Source organism: Callorhinus ursinus, unplaced genomic scaffold (genome assembly GCF_003265705.2).
Source record: "Callorhinus ursinus isolate GAN/ISIS: 27379988/994484 unplaced genomic scaffold, GSC_fseal_2.0 scaffold32, whole genome shotgun sequence".
NCBI classification, from domain to species: domain Eukaryota; kingdom Metazoa; phylum Chordata; class Mammalia; order Carnivora; family Otariidae; genus Callorhinus; species Callorhinus ursinus.
The window spans coordinates 1,598,193-1,619,095 of record NW_027397094.1 but is presented as its reverse complement, the minus strand read 5'-3'; positions in this window follow the sequence as shown (position 1 = coordinate 1,619,095).

Below are 20,903 nucleotides of genomic sequence, written 5' to 3'. Positions count from 1 at the left end.
CAATGCATTTAGAAGGCACCGTCTCAGGAAGGTGGCTGGAACGTGATGGCTGAGAAATACTGGGAAGCAGGGCGGAGAGAATGAGCTCAGAGAAAGGACGCCAGGTTCGTTCAGGCAAATGCAGAACAAACTGCTTATTACGGTTGGAGAGGTAGATGTAAGAAATAATTATCATCACTTCAAAATACACTCATTGTACTTAGGTGCAGAGCGGGGAAGGAGTTCATGCAGCACGCCTTTAGAAAAGCTTATGGCATATTTACAGTGATCCTGGTGTGTTTTACTCACTTGTTAGTAACTAAAGTTTTCAGAAAAGTTCAAAGAGACACTTCACATAACACAAGAGGGACTGAGCACTCAGATATTCCAGAAACGTCGAGATTATTTAGGTACGGCGGTGGGTGTGGTTGGCGGCACATTACCAGCTGTTTTGTGCAGGGCTCCAGCTCTCTAGTTATGAGCCCGTGGAGAGACTCCACTGTGTCAGAGGAGAGCTCTCTGGATGTGAAGACAGTCCAAACACATGAATGAAATAAACGGAGACAAGACTTGGGTATTTTGGGGGGACGGGAATGAGATAATCCAACACATCACAGCAGAAAATTACCAAGTTTCTTCAACGTTACTTTAAGAGATGGAATGAAGATATGTAATTTTGGGGGGGACAGGACGGCTATAAAATATATAAAATATATTTTTAAGCTGGAAATTTTACAAATGTGGAAACATTTGCCAAAGAAAGTTAGTAATTCCATGCATACATTTTTTCCATCATAAGCAATCACTTCTTTGTGGTCTTAAAAAGACAATTCAAGTATCAACTGGAAGGCTGAACTCTGACTATTTCATGTGGCCATCTTATTTTCTGGTATTCGTGAAAAATCAGAATATCTACTCATATTCTTCATATGAATAGACAGTCATGGGTTTTAGTTTAGTTTAGCTTCCATGGTTAGGTGGGGTGTTTTCCCCAACTGTCTTTTTTTTTAGAGAATTTGTGTGTTAGAGACGGTATCCAGGAACTTGTTTTTTTTAAGATTTTTTATTTATTTATTAGAGAGAGAGAGAATGGTAGAGAGAGAGCATGAAAGGGAAGGAGGTCAGAGGGAGAGGCAGACTCCCTGCTGAGCAGGAGCCCGATTCGGGACTCGATCCCGGGACTCCAGGATCATGACCCGAGCCGAAGGCAGTCGCTTAACCAACTGAGCCACCCAGGCACCCGGTTCCCCAACTGTCTTTAACGCCCAGCATTCATAGTGTCTTTAACCCTGACAACAGCGACATTTATCATTCGCTGCGAGCTGTCAGCCATGATGTGCCACACCCAGCGTCCTTCCTTCATTTCCATTCCCCGTGTTCAATGGAGGCATTCCCACTCTTGGTCTGAGATGGCAACACACCCCTTCTGACCCGGCTTTCTCTTCATTACTCCTCCCTCCCCCACCTTCCTTCCTTCCTCCCTTCCTTCCATTTTTCTTTTCTTTTAAACTCTTTCTAATTTGAGACTAGAAGCTCAAACAGTGCATTTAGGTTCTATCACATCTAGGAAAACAATGCTAAATTCTTACAGAAGAATGAAGAGAATAAATGCGTTGTGCCAAAACCCATAGCGGAGTGACAGATTTGAAAATAAAATCCTGGATTCTTGACTTACAGTCTAGTCCTACTAGGATGTGTAATTAGTTATCTGATTAATCTATTTTAATGATTTAGGTAAGCTGCTAAACAGTCAAATATTATGTCTGTGAAAGTCCAAAACTAGCTTTGATAGGCGAAAGGAGAAATTGGGGGGTTTTCGAATGGAGCCGGGGGCTGTACGTGGGCCTCGTACACGTCCTGTCCTGGTGCAGGCATGACCTTCTGGGCCGGCCGAGGGCAGGGGCACCAGCAGCGTGCTGCAGTGACAGCATTAGTAACCAGTCATGGTTCTGCAAGATGTGTCTGCCACCGACACCATCACAATTCCTGGTAAGCATCTTATGCGAGTATTCCCTTCTTGTCTTTCAAACCCCCGACGTTGGCTCCCTAGGGGACACTATTTGGGTTGCTGCCTAAATCTGTGTGCCCTGAATTGTAATTCTTGGATCCCAGATAAATGCTTTTGGTTAATTACTGGCTTCCTGACAATTTTAGGTGGGCAGATATGTAATCAAATGATTCCACTTTTCAATTCCAATAGATGTTCTATGGAAGGAAGCTGCTCCATAAATCTAAGTAAAACTTTGAAATGTAAAATAAGACGGACCAAACCATACATCACTTTTGGTAATAAATGTCATGAGTTATTACTTATAAAGTGTCAATTATTATGGAAAATTATAAAGACCGTTTTATCAGAGTGTATCATTTGCTTTTGTTTAAAGGGAAAAATGAGTAAAGATTCAGCAGGAGTTGAGCCCTTACTATATGCCTATTATTGCATTAGGGTTTTTAGATTGATTATACCATTAAAATTCATGGACACCCTATGGAGAGTGTATCCTTTGGGTGGATTAATTTTCTAAATTCTCAATTTTCTAAATTAATTTTATAAAATGAAAAATTAGTAAAATACAGGCATACCATTTCCAAATTCATGAGTTAATTGCCAATGATCTTATTCCTCTACAATTTTTCTCTTGATTATTCTCAACGATTTAATGAGTGGAAGCAGTAGGATTACCCTTTGTCCATAAGGATGCGTTTGTGAGGGGCGCCTGGGTGGCTCAGTCCTCAAGCGTCTGCCTTCGGCTCAGGTCATGATCCCAGGGTCCTGGGATCGAGCCCCACATCGGGCGCCCTGCTCGGCGGGAAGCCTGCTTCTCCTTCTCCCACTCCCCCTGCTTGTGTTCCTGCTCTCACTGTCTCTCTCTGTCAAATAAATAAAATCTTAAAAAAAAAAGAATGCGTTTGTGTGTCTGCCTGTGTGTGTGTGCACATGTGATTGTGTGTTTATGCATGCATGTGTGTGTGTCCATATTTGTGTGCATGTGCGTGTGTGGTGGGGGACGAGTTGGTGATGTGAGAGTGTGGACTGAGACTCTGAATAGCAGTGACAATACCATGACCGTGGTGAGAGGAGCTGGTCGCCTAGCAGCCCCAACCATGGGAATTCCCGTATGAGTCATACTTGGTGTTTACAATGTGCACCTGCTAACTTACCTAATGTAAGAGTTCTAACTTAGGTGACCTCACTCAGAAACTACATTTCCTACTATGTTTATAAATATACCTGAGAAATAGAGTATATGGTGTCCACTTTTCTGTAGTGATTTGCAGGATAATTAGACAAATTAATCTATTAATTTTAAAAATTAGAACTGAATCAGATAGTGCATACTGTGGATGACAAAAATCATTCAAAGTAACACAAATCTTTTATCTTTGGTCCAAATTACCAACTTTCTTTTTCTTCTTAAAATAACAATGTTAGAGGTGGAAAACAACAAGCCATTAAAAATCAAAAATAGATAAAGGAAATACAAATGAGAAATAGTGTTTTACCAAAGCCGTTCATTCCTGTGAGTGTGTGCATAGAGTTGTGAGTCAACCTAGGTGAACAAATTAACAAACTGAACAAAGGCCTCTGTGTGTTTGTCTGTGAGTATGCATCTTTGTTTCTGTGCTGGGGATTAATATTTAGTTTTTATAGGACTTTCAAATAGAAAATAAAATAATGTTGCTGTCCACATTACATAGAGAACCAGAGAAAAGGCACTTAAATAACCTTGACAGAAATGTTGAAATATAATGCAGAGAATTGTATTTAGAGTGAGAATGCCCGAATGCCTTACAGTCCTGAAAAAGTAATTAAGCAAAAGAAATTACTTTTAGAGCTTGGAAGGATTTAAAGTGTCAACATTAAGGTTTGAGTTGATATTTTGCTCCATTAGCAGACTAGTTCTGTGAATACTGCTATCTTGTGTGTCAGAGCGAGCTCACTGTGCTTGCAAAGACTTTGTAAAGACCTCCATGTTGGATTTACTGCTGCTTGGCAAAGTCTCCATTCAGAATGTTTTTTCTAGGGGCGCCTGGGTGGCTCAGTCGTTAAGCGTCTGCCTTCGGCTCAGGTCATGATCCCAGGGTCCTGGGATCGAGCCCCGCATCGGGCTCCCTGCTCTGTGGGAGGCCTGTTTCTCCCTCTCCCACTCCCCCTGCTTGTGTTCTCTCTCTCGCTGTGTCTCTCTCTGTCAAATAAATAAAATCTTAAAAAAAAAATGTTTTTTCTAGATGTAGATCCAAGTCAGAGATGTAAGCAGCCTGAAGTAGAAATCTATTTAAGAAATAGATTGAGTCTTTTTGTTTTAGATCATTGTGTTTGCACTGTAGCATTCCTACTTAAAGAGTTTCTTCTTCTATTTGCCAAATTACACTTTTGTTAATTTAATTGATTTTATTTTTATTGCTGTATCTATCTATGCATCTATGTATCCATTTCTCCATCCGCCCATCCACCCATCCAACCATTTCTTCATTCTTTTTGTACTTTATGTATATTTAACTGGGTCACCTAGCTGGTTTGATTTATACTAATGTAGACTGATAGAAAATGAAATTTCAGACAAACTCTCCTAAACATGTAACCATCTGAGGTCAGCAAAGAATCCACTGCAGTCCCCATCTACTTGTATTGATAACTACACAAAAAATGTCAGTATCTGAAGAACACAATTCTTGGGACCAGACAGAATTTTTAACGTTGGACTCTACCACTGACTGGCTGTGATTTGCGTTCCTTAAACAGAGTAGACTTTAGTTTCCCCCTTTATAAAGTGGGAATAATAAAAAGGCCTAATTTTATGTTCATTGAGGTAAACTGCTTCAGGTACTCAAAGGAGATCATGGGCTGGCACTGGATTGGGTCATTCAGAGGGAAGCTTCATTTCTCAGGAGTGAAAGGAGGTAAGCAATACTTGCTTGACTCTTGGAACCCAGGCCACTTAGCAGGTTTGCACGTGCCCCTGACACTCTCCCAGACCTTTCCTGCCCTCTGAACAGCAGAGAGAGCCCAACCTGCTCACTGTCTACACCATCTGCATGTGGAAGCTCACACAACGTGACTAAACCAGGTAGAGACACTTCACATATGTCCAAACTAGACACTTTCAAAGGTGAAACAAAACCATCAGTAATGTGAACTCAGGAATGACATATATTCCAACAAACCAGAAAACAGACTCTTCACTCTAGAGAACACACTGTTGGCCACCGGGATGGGGGTGGGGGGAGGGACAGATGATGGGGATGATCATCGTAAGCACTGAGTCATGTTTGGAAGTGTTGAATCACTAAATTGTACACCTGAAACTCATATCGCACTGTATGCTAAGTGGAATTTAAATAAAAATTTGAAAAAGAAAAAAATGAATTATATATATTCTACTTGTCAGCTGTAGCTTAATCACGGAAGCTACCAGTATCCTTCTTTTACACAGATACATCAAAAAACTGCATCCATTTGCTTTATTTTATTTAATTTTTTTAAGATTTATTTATTTATTTGTCAGAGAGAGAGAACACAAGCAGGGGGGAGTAGCAGTGGGAGAGGGAGAAGCAGGCTTCCTGCTGAGCAAGGAGCCCGATTTGGGGCTCAATCCCAGGACCCTGGGATCCTGACCTGAGCTGAAGGCATACGCTTAACCAACTGAGCCGCCCAGGTGCTCCTTTTTTGCTTTATTTTAAATCAGTCTTTCACTTGGGCGCCTGGGTGGCTCAGATAGTTGAGCGACTGCCTTCGGCTCAGGTCATGATTTTGGAGTCCCGGGATCGAGTCCTGCATCAGGCTCCCTGCTCAGCGGGGAGTCTGCTTTTCCCTCTGACCCTCCCCCCTCTCATGTGCTCTCTCTCTCTCTCTCTCATTCTCTCTCTCAAATAAATAAAATCTTTAAAAAAATGAATAAATCAGTCTTTCACTTCATAAAATATTATTTCAATGGCTACTTTGCCATCCACTTATGCTAGTTCTTACCATTTCCTTCCTTAGTTGTAAAAAAGAAAAAAGAGAATACAAATTTCTCTTGGCTTGCCAGTTATTTAGTTATTTTATATTTGTGATATTTATTTATAGAAGTCACACAAGGATTTTTCTCTTATAGAAATGATTATGAAACACATTTGATTAATTTCACATTTCATTTTCCAATAAATCAGCTCTCTTGTGAAAATGGAGGAATAACATATGCATTTTGTAATACGTTTCTGATACTCCGAATTGTCAGGATTTCAGCATTAATGTTTGCAGGAACTGGGCTCTGAACCAATCAAGCTCTATAATAAATTTTGATATTAATACTCTTTGAAAAGATTCACTGAGCTAGTCATCTATGCTCACTGATTAAAAAAAAAGATAAAATCATTCCACAGTGTACTACTTTTGTTTGTCTAATTTTAAAATTTTGTTTAGAAGGACTATTTCCGAGCAACAGCACTTCTGTGGGATCCCTCTCTGTACATGCAACTCTAGAAAAGCACATTTATAATACCTTTATCTCTTCCCCCAGGAGCTGTAAAGCCAAATGAGAGCACAGAGATGGAAGAGCTGGATTGTAAATACTGCTTTCTCTAGTATCTATGATGCACCTGTCAGCCATCTACCCATCTACCTATCTGCCCGCCAACTACCTACGTGTCTACACGTCTGTCTATCCATCTAACTATCCATCTACCCATCTACCTATCCGCCTGCCAACCACCTACGTGTCTACGCGTCTGTCTGTCTATCCATCTAACTATCCATCTACCCATCTACCTATCCACCCGCCAACCACCTACGTGTCTACGCGTCTGTCTATCCATCTATCTATCCATCCACCCATCTACCCGTCCCCCTGCCAACCGCCTATGTGTCTACGTGTCTGTGTGTCTATCTATCCATCTACGCATCTACCTATCCGATGCCCACCAACCACCTATGTGTCTATGTGTCTGTATCTGTGTGTCTATCTATCCATCTATCCACCTCTCTGCCTGTCTATCTGCCTACCTCTGCCTACCTGTCATCTATCTATACTGCACTCTGACCGCAGTTCAACAGCACATTCTAGGACAGATGACGAAGCTCATATAAATTAGGTGTGATTTCTTCAGGTGCACTACCTCATAAACACTATAAGCTAGAGAATTTGGAGACTAGAACCCACAAACCACAGATGTCAAGGCTGATATATTCACTTTTTTGGTTGTTACTTAAACCTGCCTATACGCTTCAATTTATAGTTTCCTATTTGTTTTAAGAAGAAAGTAAACCTCAGAAGATGTGCTACAGCAATCATCCTTTGAGAATTAGAAGAAAATAAACACCAGTAGTTTATTGCTAGAAAAAACAACATGCAATGGTCTCTCCCACTTGTCAGGAAGATCTGTGCCACCTCCTAAATGCATACAGGTCAGTAGAGGAAGCAAGTTGCTCAGCCTTAGGGGAAAAGGGACAATGATCAGGAGGCTGTCCTCTTCCCATGGGAGAACTTGAACATTCCCCCACTGGGAGGCGACAAACCCAGGCCCACAGCTATCTGCCACCCTCAGAGCCGTCTACCCAAACGAAGGTAGAAACAAGAACAAGCGTAAAGCAGAAACGTGACTGGCAGCATAGTGCATCTGATGTAAAACACACTGGTCTGGAGTGTGAGGACTGTCCTTGCTCAGGTTACGATGATACTGGGAGTCTGATCCTTTGCCTTCTTAGGTCCATTTGTTGTACAGTAAAACTTGTTGGTGATATAAAGCTAGTTTTAAATAGGCTCAATGACTTTAGAAGTTATCTTCTGGGAGAAACCACCTTTTACAAATTCATAACCGACTTGCTTTGGGGAAATCACTCTTCATTTTGGTGAGTAAACAGGTCACTAGGGATCACTGAGATGGGACATGGTGACAGGAGGCAATCCTACAAACAACTAGTTAGCATCTGTCAGGGATGATGTCATCAGACATTCAGATACTAGTGTCAATGAGATCAAAGTCAACAACAGCAATAAACACTCTGACTATGTTACAAAACCAGCAGCCTAAACCTGTGTTAACTACCTATTTAATTTATCGATCGATTGATCGATCATCTATTTATCTGTGTGTGTGTGTGTGTGTGTGTGTGTTTCAGAATGGAATGAGCGATAGAGATTACACTCTTTCCTGAATACATCTTTGTAGAGGGGCTGCTACGTGCCAGATATTAAGCAAACATAATTGAGAAAAAGAGTATTCAAAACCTACTCAAGGCTTGGGAAACACAGTTTCTAACTAGGGAACTCAGACAAGTGTGGACACTTAGAGCACAGGCTTGCAAGTCGGCTGACAAGGTGAAGTACAGACTGGACCCGCAGGGGGGCGCACAGGAGTCAGGGAGCCTCGTTTACTTTAGGGGCGACTCTTCCAACTGGACCAGTCACATGTGGCCCGTGCCCTGTGGGAGAGACAGTATCTCCTTATACAGTAACTTCATCATGGAAGAACCTGGAACACCCTGTTCATTCTTAGCAAGTCAAGTGTTAGCAGACTGTGAGCAGAACTCAGGACTTCAGCTATGGGCTCAGCACTTTCTCCATTAGTTATGCTGCTTCTATTTAAATTTCTTTTTAGAGACAGTGGAAGTTAGTGGAAATGGAACATGTGTAATGTTAATTCCTCTCACTGATTTTTCCTTCTTTGTATTTTTTTCTTAAAATTACTATGAAGTATCTGTAATTCATAAAGATGCAAAACGGAAAAATAATCAACTTGATGGCTTACTACTGAAGAATAATGTCGTAAAAATCCTTATAAAAGTCACTGGTGGTCTCAGGTGCTCCATCCATTCCAATGAGAGCTCTTTTGGGGATTCTTGGACGATTCGCTCTCCCTTTGCTAGGGATAAAGGAAATAGTATTTCTGTATCTGGCCAAACTAGCATGGAGTCTTTGCTCAATTGTGTACTTTGACATGATGTAATATAATCTGAAATAATATACTTATGCTGCATATAATGTATCATTAGAGATTTAATGAACAAACATCTTAACCTCCATTTATGCTAGTATAAAAAAGAGGCTCATTATTATGATTAAATCTAACTGCAGGCTCAGGCCGCCCAGGTTAAAAAAGATCAGGAAAATAAATTGGCCACTGGAGAACTCTGCCCTGAGCCGGGGGCAGCAACGACATCACAGGCTAACTTGGGTTCTAATGGACACTCGGGATAATAGGTCGAACACTAAAGCTTGTCTGAAACAAATTGGGGAAGTAATAAGGCCTTACATGCTGAACTGATTTACAGGTCAAGGGTAAGCACAGTGCCTTTGTTAGAGATAGAGAGAAATTTGTATCCAAACCTCTGGGTAAACTGATGAGAGCTTTGGTTCTGGAATGAGCCAGACCTATGCTGAGTTCTAACATTCACCAGCTTGCTGAGCTGGAGCACTTTTCAAATATTCTAAATTTCAGGGTTTTTTTAAGCATAAAACCGAGGTAAAATTTCAAGAAAGAGCTTAAAAATCTTTGGTACGTACTAATTACTCAATAAATGTAGATTCTTATTAAATCTGAAAGTGCAATAGAAAGAAATACAGAAGTTGTCCAGGCAAATCTCTAATCCTGGCCTTGGATAGCCCACAGCTGAAGTCATCACACTTTGCTGTAATGGGCCACATGGTGAATATTTTAGCTTTTTAGACTATACGGTCTTTGTTGCAACAATTCAATTAAGTGTAGCATAAAAGTAGCCACAGACAATATTTAAATAAATGAGAATGGTGGTACTCCTATAAAACTCTATTTTAGTTTAGGTGGGGGTGAGTGACGTCAGCAAAATATTGGATTAGGCAGCTCCAAGCTTCTCTTTCTCCTAAAAAACATCAGAAACAAGCAGAAACTCTCAGAAACCACATTGCCAGAAATCTGAAAAGTTGTCAAATGTTTCTAGCAACAAAGCCGACGTTGACTCAAGATAAAAGCAGCTAAACATAGCAGGAAACCTGGTGGAATTTTCACTTGTCTTGCCAATCCAGAGCTGGGGAGTGGCTCTGAAGGCAGCACCCACATTCCCGGTGCAGGGCCCTGGTCTGTTTGCAAAGGAAGCCCAGCCAGACCTACTCACAATTACTGTGTGGATCTGTTCCACATTGCCTATCCCTCCTCAGTCAGGCTCAGAGCTCACCCAGACTGGATCATGGTGGGAATGTTTCCAGGACAGTGTAGGGCTGGCTGCGGGACAGCTCAGGAAAGCACAGACCACCCAGGCCTGGGAAGAAGAGCCAGAGAGACAAGGTGTTGTCGTTGTCACTGTCTCGTTTTGGAAACCTGGGTAATCAACAGCACCCTGAATTAGGAGGGATTCCGAAAGCCTCACACACGCCAAGGGCAAGATGCATGTCCAGAAAAGACCTGAGAAGACCTTCCACACTCACCCAAGGCTGATCTCTATGTCAGTGCAGGCCTAGCTATGTGTTTGCATGTTTGCGGAGAGATCAAGCACAGAGCAAAACAGCAGAGACAGGAAGAGGTGTCTGGTTGATGCTGTAGCTTCTGGTATTCAGTAAAAAACTCAGTAAAAACACTAGTTGAACAAAACATACGACAAAAAACATATGACAGAAACATATGACATAAAATACATTCCCTGTGAAAAGAGTGGGTAAAAGTCACTAGACAAACACCCTTCAAAAAATTTAAAAACAGCAAAACCTGGGAAAGGAAAATTAAAAAAAAAAAAGTTCTAATTTCCAGAGTCACAACACTATGACATCCATTTCCAGAAGCAACAACAAAAAATCACAAGACATACAAGAAAAAGAAAAGTAAGGTCCATTTACTGGAAAAAATAAACTGAGAGATACCATCCATGAGAAGCCCAGACACCAATTTACTCAAAACACTTTAAACAATTATCTTAAATGGCTAAAGAAAACTAAGAACCAACAACTAAAGGAAATCAGGAAAACAAGGCATAAATAAAATGAAATATCAATAAAGAGATAAAAATTGTAAAAGGAACAAAAAAAATCTGGAGCTGAAAAGTACAAAAACTGACACAAAATATTCAAGCGAAGCATTTGCATAATATTGGAGTAACTGAAGACAAAATCAGCAGATTGGAGATAGACAACAGAAATTACCCAGCATGGGGAGCAGAAACAGAAAATGAGCAGAGAAAAGTAAATCGAAGCATCATGTGCAATGATAAAAGGCTTAAAGCTGTCCCCCAACACCAGGAAAAGTCGAGGATGCTTGGTTTCACCCCTGCTAGTCAACATTGTACTATAAGTTCTTGCACAACAATTAGATAAGGAAAACAAACGAGAGGACTTCAAAGTTGAAGGGAGAGGTAAAACTGTCTCTCTTGGCAGGTGACATAATCCTGATATAGAGGAAAAATGTGAAAGAATCCACTAGAATGTGACTAGAACTAATGAACGAATTTTGCAGAATCATGTCACAAGCACATCAGCAACGAACAATCCACACAAAAAATTAAGAAAATTATTCCATTCATAACAGTATCTAGAAGAACAAGATATCTAGGAATAAACAACGAAGGCTGTGAAAACTTGCACACAGGAAGCAACAAAGCATTGCTGAAGGAAGTTTAGAGAACCTTGAATGAATGAAGAGACATCCTGTGATTATGAACTGGTAAACTTACTGTTGTTAAGAGGGCAGTATCCTCCAAAGCTATCTAATGATTCAACACAATCTCTATTAAAATTTCAACAGTCATTGTGCAGGAATGGAATGCCAGTCCTCAAGTCTGAATGGAATTGCAAAAGCCTTCAAATAACCAAAACACTCCAGGAAAAAAGAACAACATTGGAGGGCACACGCTTCACTATTTGAGAACTACTAAAAAGTGACAGTAATAAAACGGTGGTGTTGTCAGCAGAACAGATGTACTGATCAATTGAAAAGAACTGAGTCCAGAAATAAATCCATGCATTTATGGCTGATTGTTTTCCAACATCACTACTAAATCACTCAATGGAGAAAGAATAATTTTCAAGAAATTATTCTGGGACAAGTGGATTTCTACAGGCAAAAAATTTATTTTTAACTTTGTTAAAAAAATGACTCAAAATGGATCAATGACCCAAATATTTAAGAGATAAAACCATGCCCTTCTTGGGAGAAACCATGGGGTTTGAACTGTATGAACTGGGAGCTCGCAAAGGCATCTTGTGTGACACTTGACATAGCCGATGACAAAAGAAAAAATAGATAAATGAGAATTCACCCCAATATAAAACTTTTGTTCATCAAAGGACATTATCAAGAGAGTGAAAGGTAACCTACAGAATGAGGGAAAATTCTTGCAAATCATATATCTGATAAGGATTCAATATTCAAAATATATAAACAGCAAAAAGACAAAGAACCCAGTTTAAAAGTGGGCAAAAGACTTGCGTAGACATTTCTTCAAAGCAGTACACAAATGCCCAAAAATTAAAAAAATGGTTAATATCTAACATCATTAGCAACTGAGGAAACACACATCAAAACCCCACTGGGATACCCCATCACATCTCTTAAGACAGCTGTGATAGAAAAAAAGAGAGAGAGAGAGAAAGAACACGTGTTGTCTAAGAGGTGGAGACGTTGGAACACTCTCACCTTGCTGGTGGGTGTGTTTAATGGTGCAGCCACTATGGAAACCTCTGCACCAAGCCTCAAAAACCTGAACCCAGAATTACCATCCGGCCAAGCAATGCCACTGCTTGGCGCAGAACTCAAAGAGGAAACAGAAACTCAAGCAAATGGTTGCACACCAACTTTCACTGCAGCATTATTCTCAAAAGTTCGAGGTGGAACAAGCCAATTGTCCTTGACAGACACATAGATGAAGAGAATATGGGACATCAATGGAAAGAACATAAAATGGAATGAAATTCTGATATATGCTACAATGTGATAACCCTTGAAAACATTATCCTAAAATATATTGGAAGTTACCAAGGGCTACAGGGAGATGTTATTGCTTAATGAGTTTAGAATTTTTGTTTGGGGTGATGGAAACATTTTGGGAATAGGTGGTTATAATAGTTAAGATATTTTGAATATAGTTATGTCACTGAGTTGTACATTTAAAAATGTTTGGAAGGGGGCACCTGGGTGGCTCAGTCGTTAAGCATCTGCCTTTCAGGTCATGATCCCAGGGTCCTGGGATCGAGGCCCATGACAGGGTCCCTGCACAGTGGGAAGCCTGCTTCTCCCTCTCCCACTCCCCCTGCTTGTGTTCCCTCTCTCGGTGTCTCTCTCTCTCTGTCAAATAAATAAATAAAATCTTTAAATAGTTTGTAATGACTTATATATACTTTCCACAATAAAATCTTAAAACAAAAAGTACGTGGGGGCAGAATTGGGCCATGTGGGGTAATACGCTGACCCCTGGCCTATAGCAGTGGTTCTGATATTTCAGTAATTATAGGGTTCACTGGAGGGTTTTTGTTCAAAGACAGACAGTTGCTTCCCCAGAGTTTTGGATTCACTTTTCTTTCCAGGATGGGACACATGAATTTGCATTTCTAATAAGTTCACGTAAGATGCTGACGCTGATGGTCTGGGGACACCACTCTGAGAATCCCTGGACTGTATCATATGGAAATCGCCCCTCTGCTCTATCAATGTCATTGCTACTTATTTTCTATAAGGAAAAAGGTGAAGGTACTGCAATGCAATATCATGCTATCATAATTTGGCGCAGTCGGTCAAAAGTAATCATATGTTTAACATCTGTAGCCACCTGACAAGAAACAGAGAGAAAGTAATGTAGGGTTTAAATGTAAACCTCGTGGACACATTCCTGGACTGGACTCACTTCCCACTTCTGCGGCCTTTCTGCTCTGTACACTTAGAGCAAGAAATTCTAGAATTCCTAGAATATTTTCCTAAGTAGAGTGTATTAGAAGAAATACAACACAGTCCTTCAGATCTGGGCCTTAAAAAGGGGTGACGATTGCATATTTGGGAAGAGTGAAAGGACAGAGAGTCTAGTTGATATTGACCAGTCATATTTGATTTCCAAGGAGCAGCAACCTCGATGAGGAATTGTGAACTGAAAAGGGAGCGCGTATGAGCTTATGAATTATTCACGGTTTTCTGAATCTAAGTGAAAGACTGTGTGAGAGGAGTGAAGCAGCTGGTAATAAATGTGCGAATGTCCTTTCTTCTCTTTCATTTTAAGGGAGGGGCGGGGGGTGAAGAGTGCCATTTGCAGGCAGTCCCCACTAAGCTCTGCAGGTGTCTTGATTTCTCCTAGAGAAATAACATACTTTGCTACTTTTGAAGATGGACTGTCACAGTGATTCTGACAAAGAGAGCTCCAAATCTTTGCAAATGGACTTGCAGAACTTTTCCAGTTGCTCAACAATATTTAAGCAGAGCTCTACCTGGGCCATGGGGCCTGGCCTCCCTCTGCCACCTGTTAGGGCTCCATGGCTACCTTCCTGGGAGGCACCGGACAGTGGCGAGTTTAGGTGACTTTGAGGAGGTCGCTGCGGAGAGCCTGGGGCCCTTGGCCCCCTGACTCCGCCTCTCCTGGGGGTGTGCTGGTGTCTGGAGCTGCACCAGGCACACAGGCTCGGCTGCTGGAGCCAGCGTGTGGGCCGCCAAGGCTGGGTCTGCCTTCCCAGTAGTGCCTTCCCCACACCAGCCCCGCTCTCCGGAGTCAGCTTCTGTCCTTTCTTCTCAGCCAGGATTTGATACACGGTGTTCCCCGAGCAATCACTTACTGAGCTACTACTGAATCCCCAGTGTGCAGATGGATTAAAGGAGGTCTAGTTCTTACAACTAGTTACTTACTGGAGGAAGCATTGCAGGTTTGTGGTGGGAAAGAGAAGCAGAGGTCGAACAGGCAGAACTACAGGAAGGCAGATTTCAGCCCCGCCCACACTGGAAATACACTGGGCTGAGCAGTGCTGGAGACCCCAAAGAGGGTGGTGCGGGAGGGAGGGGAAAGGGTCTCGCAAGAAGGAGGAGAGAGGGTTGTGCAGGAGGGAGGAGAGAAGGATCCGCAGGGCAGAGGGAAGAGGGTGGTGCGGGAGGGAGGGATGTAGGACAACAGCTGATCTTCCTGGGGCACAGTCAGCCCAGCCAACCAGAGGGCTCTGATGGGAGAGACCTGTGACAAAATGCACCCACACAATGAAAGTGCCCAAAAAATTTACCCTCAGATTCACAAATTCCACTTCTTTTTGCCTGTGGATCCCGGGAAACGAGTATTCCTGCCATTTTGCATATGAAGTTGCTCTTGAAAAAGTGGCTCAGTGGGTTAAGTAGAGTGGACTCTTCTCTTTGCTCCCTTGGAAACCATGTGCTCCCTTGTCTTTTTTGGCTACAATTTCTCCTGCTTTCTTTCTCTTTTTGGAATATATTCCCTAGTCTCCATTTTAGATTCCTTATTTGTGGTTCATTTCTTAAATATCTTTGGAATTCAGATTTCAGCAGAATTGACAATTAAATAAATTACAAGGAGTTCTCTCTCCATAGGTTGTATGGAGAATCAAATAACATTTTTAAATGTCTGCAGATTCTTGGGGTTTTACTTTCTGTTCCAATTCCAAAATGCTGTTGAAATTCAATTTCCTTTGCAACTCATTTGATGAGATTTTCTGCTCCCCTCTGCTCTTACTTTACTTACACATGTAAGTTCCTTCTCATATTTTTTTTTAAGAAGGCACTTATGTGTGCAAGAAAGCTTCCTGCAGTGCAGGGGACTTTGGGCCTAGGGCAGGAGGCCTGGCGAGGGTCCACACCACAGCGGGGGAGGACCAGGGCACTGAACAGGACACCCCCCTGCCGGAAGAGTCCTCTTGCTATGTAGCTGCTCAGTGGCAGGACACGCACAGGGGTTTCCCTCTGAGAAGTTTTCAGTTGCTAGATCACCACCACTGCTTGATTCTTCTCCTCTCAGACCCCACCTTTTCCCATATTCAGGTCCTCTCGTTTTATGTCTTTTAAAAATTTATGTATATTATTATATTTACACAACTTCAAATGTACAGAGAAGTTGCCAGACTAATTCAAGTGACTTCCATGTACTTTTCAACCCTTTTGCTCCTTTTTCTTTCCCCTCATATTTATATGGAGACACATATATATTCATACATTGTATAAATTATATGTCACATATATTATACTTACATATAACTATATGTCATCTATATTATATATATGTGTATATGCTTTTTTAAATTATTTGAAATGTTCCTTTACCCTAATTGCTAACAAATGTATTTCTTAAGGACAAAGATCATCTCTACATAACCATAAATTACAGAAATATGGAAACTGAACACTAATATCTAATTACTATGATCTAATTTCCAATTTTGATCAAATTGTATCAATTGTCCCAATACATCCATTATTGCTATGGCTTTTTTGGTCTAGGATACCACTCTTAATCACATGCTGAATTTATTTTCCTGTACTCTAGCCTCCTTTAATCTAGACTACGTTCACAGGGTTTCTTTGATCTTGATATTCTGAAGGTCAGCTATTTTGTAAAATGTTTCTCAATTTGAATCGTCTCATATTTCATGAAAAAGGATTTGTTACTGGCCACCCAGATTCACTCTGAAGAAGCCAGAACCCTGTGGCGGAGCAAAAGAGAAGCTGGATGCCAAGTGACCACACAGAGAGGAGACTCCTCAGCAGTTGTAGGCAAAGTAACTTTAGATTGTACCGTGAGGGAAAATTAACATTATCTTATTTATGTCCCTAAGTCTGAAGGTCTTTATCCAAGTTTCATTCTGCTGCATGGATAATCGCTCTAAATTGCAAATGGTATTCCCATGATTATCAATTGTCTACAAAACCCAAAAGTTGAGAATGTACTGGGCTTATTCACCGCTATCTCCCAGATACCTAGTTGAGTGTGCACCTAAAGGCACTAAACAAATGTTTGTTGAAAGTGTGAATCAATATGACTTTCAACAGTAACAGTTTTTGTTCGTGCTGTTGTGAGTCAATTCCAAGTCCCCTGATTGCAGGCTGACTCAGTTCGCACACCGACTGGCCCCCTTATCATGTTCTCGAGTCCCAGGCTCCTATCCTCATCACCCCAGGGGCTGGCACCACTCACCAGGGGCCGTCCCTGTGCCCCAAACCCACCCACACGATTCCAAGCAGCCAATGCACAGGGAGCCTGTGAAACGAACGCCGTTCTGTGTGCCATACGAAGCTCTCCCTTACAATTTCAGCTACATGCTCCTCCTTTGTACCTAAGATATATTTATCACACCACTGCCAACATTTAAGCACAGTTCTTTCCAATTCTAGACTTTACACAAATGCTACATATTTTCTCTCCAATCTTTTTAAGTTATCACAAGGCTTGTGATATTTATCTGATTAATAAATGCATCATGTTCTTAGAAATAACATTGGGATTTATAACAATGCTCTGGCTCATCTTCCACGCTGGACGCAAAGAACACCACGTTAATGCAGTCTTGCCTGTGAGGTGGTGGCACACGAGCCTAAGACATGGGCTCCCGAGGGAGCTCTCTTGCTCAGCTAGCTCCAGATCTCGAGCAGTTCACGCCTTCCGTGCCACGGTTTTGTCACGTGAAAACGGAAATGCTAATGGTGCCTCCTTTAAAGCTGTATCATGAGGATTAGATTAGTTAATGTATTTGAAGTGCTTACAACACCCCTGACTGCATTCACGAGCACTTGGTAGGTGTGAGCCACTGCTAGTGAAAATTGCCAAGATGAACAATACATACTCAACAAAGGCAGCTGCTTGAGAGAAACTGCTCAAAATAGATATAAGAAAAAATAGACAAGTCAGAAAGCAGTATCACTTACGAACTATCAGAAAATGTTTTAACAGTTACCTGCACTGTAAATGTTCGTTCGTATGTAGCGTGCTTGAAAGTGAGGCACCAACCGTTTGCACGCAGTGCTGGGGAAGCCACGCAGAATGCAGTGCTTTCATCTGCCAATGGAGCATCCACGGGCTCTCCCACGCCGCAGTACTGCCAGTAACCCGCCAGATCGTGGACTCTATGCAAGTGCCCACACATACTTCGTTTTTCCTCTATACATACAAAAGCATTTAGTGATGACTTGCAGATAAAGAAACTGGGAAGAGACATCATTAAGCACAATGCGAATACACACACATACGCAGATACACACACTCTCTCTCACAGGTGTGTATGTACTATTTTTTACAATTATTATTTAATTCATGAAATGTTACCTGGGAAGAAAACTGTTTTCTTATTCACAGTCCACTCTATTCTACAAAAAAATGTCTAAGTATCCTGTTTTTCAAACACGGAAAGGATGAAATTGTGAATCACAGATGAATTTGCGTGAGGTCGTCAAAGTGGGGAAGAACTGTGGTCACACCGGGACAGCACTGAACAGGGTATGTTCACGTGGCAGAGAAAGCACACAGAGAGAGCCACACACTCAATGAGCAGAAACGAGGCTGGCCAGTGGATGAGCATGCACTAATTTCCATGGCGGCTGTCTAATCGATGACCGTGCAGTAATCTCTGAGGCAGCTGGCCAGTGGGTGAGCGTATGATAATCTCCGTGGGGGCTGGCTACTGGATGAGCGTGCACTAATCTCTGTGGCGGCTGGCTAGTGGATGAGCTTGCACTAATCTCTGTGGCGGCTGGCCAGCGGATGAGCGTATGGTAATCTCTGTGGCGGCTGGCTAGTGGATGAGCGTGCAGTAATTTCCATGGTGGCTGGCCACTGGGTGAGCATATGGTAATCTCCGTGGGGGCTGGCTAGTGGATGAGTGTGCACTAATCTCCGTGGCAGCTGGCTAGTGGATGAGCATGCACTAATCTCCGTGGCGGCTGGCTAGTGGATGAGTGTGCAGTAATCTCTGCAGCGGCTGGCTAGTGAATGAGCGTGCACTAATCTCCGTGGCAGCTGGCTAGTGGTTGAGCGTGCAGTAATCTTCGTGGTAGCTGTCTGGTGGATGACCATGCAGTAATCTCTGTGGCCCCTGGCTATTTGGATGAACTTGCAGTAATCTCAGCAGTGGCTGGCTAGTGGATGAGCGTGCAGTAATCTCCGTGGTGGCTGGCTAGTGGATGAGCGTGCAGTAATCTCCGTGGCCCCTGGCTACTGGATGAACTTGCAGTAATCTCTGTGATGGCTGTCTAATCAGTGACCGTGCAATAATCTCTGAGGCAGCTGGCTAGTGGATGACCATGAAGTAATCTCCGAGGCAGCTGGCTAGTGGATGACCATGCAGTAATCTCCGTGGTGGCTGGTTACTGGATGAGCTTGCAGTAATCTCTGCAGCGGCTGCCTACTGCATGAGCATGCAGTGATCTCCGTGGCAGCTGGCTAGTGGATGAGCATGCAGTGATCTCCGTGGTGGCTGGTACGTGCTGCTCTTTAGTAGCTATTCGGGCTGTTGTTGCTACCAAACACAGAGTTCAGTGTTTGTACTGCTTTTGGAATAAGGTATGAATGGGCAGAGAACTGGATGTGTTTGCAGAAATAAACCCGATTTCAACACAGAGGAAGTTTCAAAAATGAGTCGGCCTTTCAAGTATCTTAGAATGGAAGTCGGAAACAAGATTAGGCCAGATAGATGCCTTTGTGAGTAACAACAATTCTCTTGTTTTGGTAGAGACCATAATGTTGCCTGTGAGTTCTTCAGAAAGAAAGACTGTGATCCCCAGTCTATCATGAGTGGGTGCTAACTATTTTCAGAGTACACAGGAGCATAAAGTCCATAGCATAGGTTCAGTGGTCATTATAAATCCATGTCCCCCTGGTGATATATAGGAGCCAACAGACATCTGCGTGGGCGTGCGCACATGCGCACACACGCACAAACACACACACACACACACACACACAACACACAGTATTTAGAGACAACACAGGCAAATTTGAAGCACAAATTCAAAGTGGACATTTCCCAAGGAAGTGAAGTAGAGAGAGAACCTTGTTCAGGAATTAAATTATTTTAGGAAGAAATGAACCATATGAGCAGCAGGTGTGTATGCTAATAGAATGGCTCTGTGTTTTAATTAAGCAGTATTTCCCTACAGAATAATTACATATACTGTTTACTCAACTATTTTTTTTTAAAGCCATTAACACATCTATAATGTACTTCCTTCCCAGGCTACAAGTTAAAAAGCCTTAAGAACATTTGTTTTCATCATGAAAGAAATACATAATAGGTATTCGGCTTAATGCCGATATTTATTCCCTAAAAATTGTGCATGCAGGAATTCAAACATATTCATGGCCTGACTTCCATGGCTCATTTTAAGTTTAGAAAATTTGTCATAGCTTTATTTTAAAAAATTATGCCTTGGACTCTACATAAGTGCAGGAATTTTGGAGGTAAGTATCAAAGGAATATCACTATGTTAATGGAGACTTGCACAGCGGTGGTTTGTTCTCACGGAGGCTGCGCGGTGGGGGGGGGGGTCACCCCATGCACTGCTGGAAAACCACAGAGCGTGGTCTTCTGAACCAAATACTTGTCAACTGATTTAAAACCTTCCTCATAAAACCTCCAGAATGGAAGCATTTATGTTCCTTTCAAAAGAATTTCTTGGAAATCATGACAGCCTTGTCTTAGGAGCCCAAGAAATCTGTATGTGTTAAAGGCTTACAGAAGACCTTAGCTGGACTGTCACAAATCCACAGAAGTTTGATAAACAGATTCAATGGAGCAGCACTGCTTATCAGAGAAAATTAGCAAACTGGATTACTTGGAAGGCAGGCTCACAAAAAACCCTGCAATACAAGCCTATACTATTATCTTTTAAAATGTTGAACTTGGCTTCTGAGGATCCCGTACTGCAGGGCCTTTGATTGTGATTCTTTCTGCCAGGAGCGTGAACTTGCTAAAGGGGCCTCAATTGTTAGCACAGATCTGTACCTCTGAAACAAATAATACAATATATTTAAAAAAGAAGAAGAAGAAGAAGAAGAAGAAGAAGAAGAAGAAGAAGAAGAA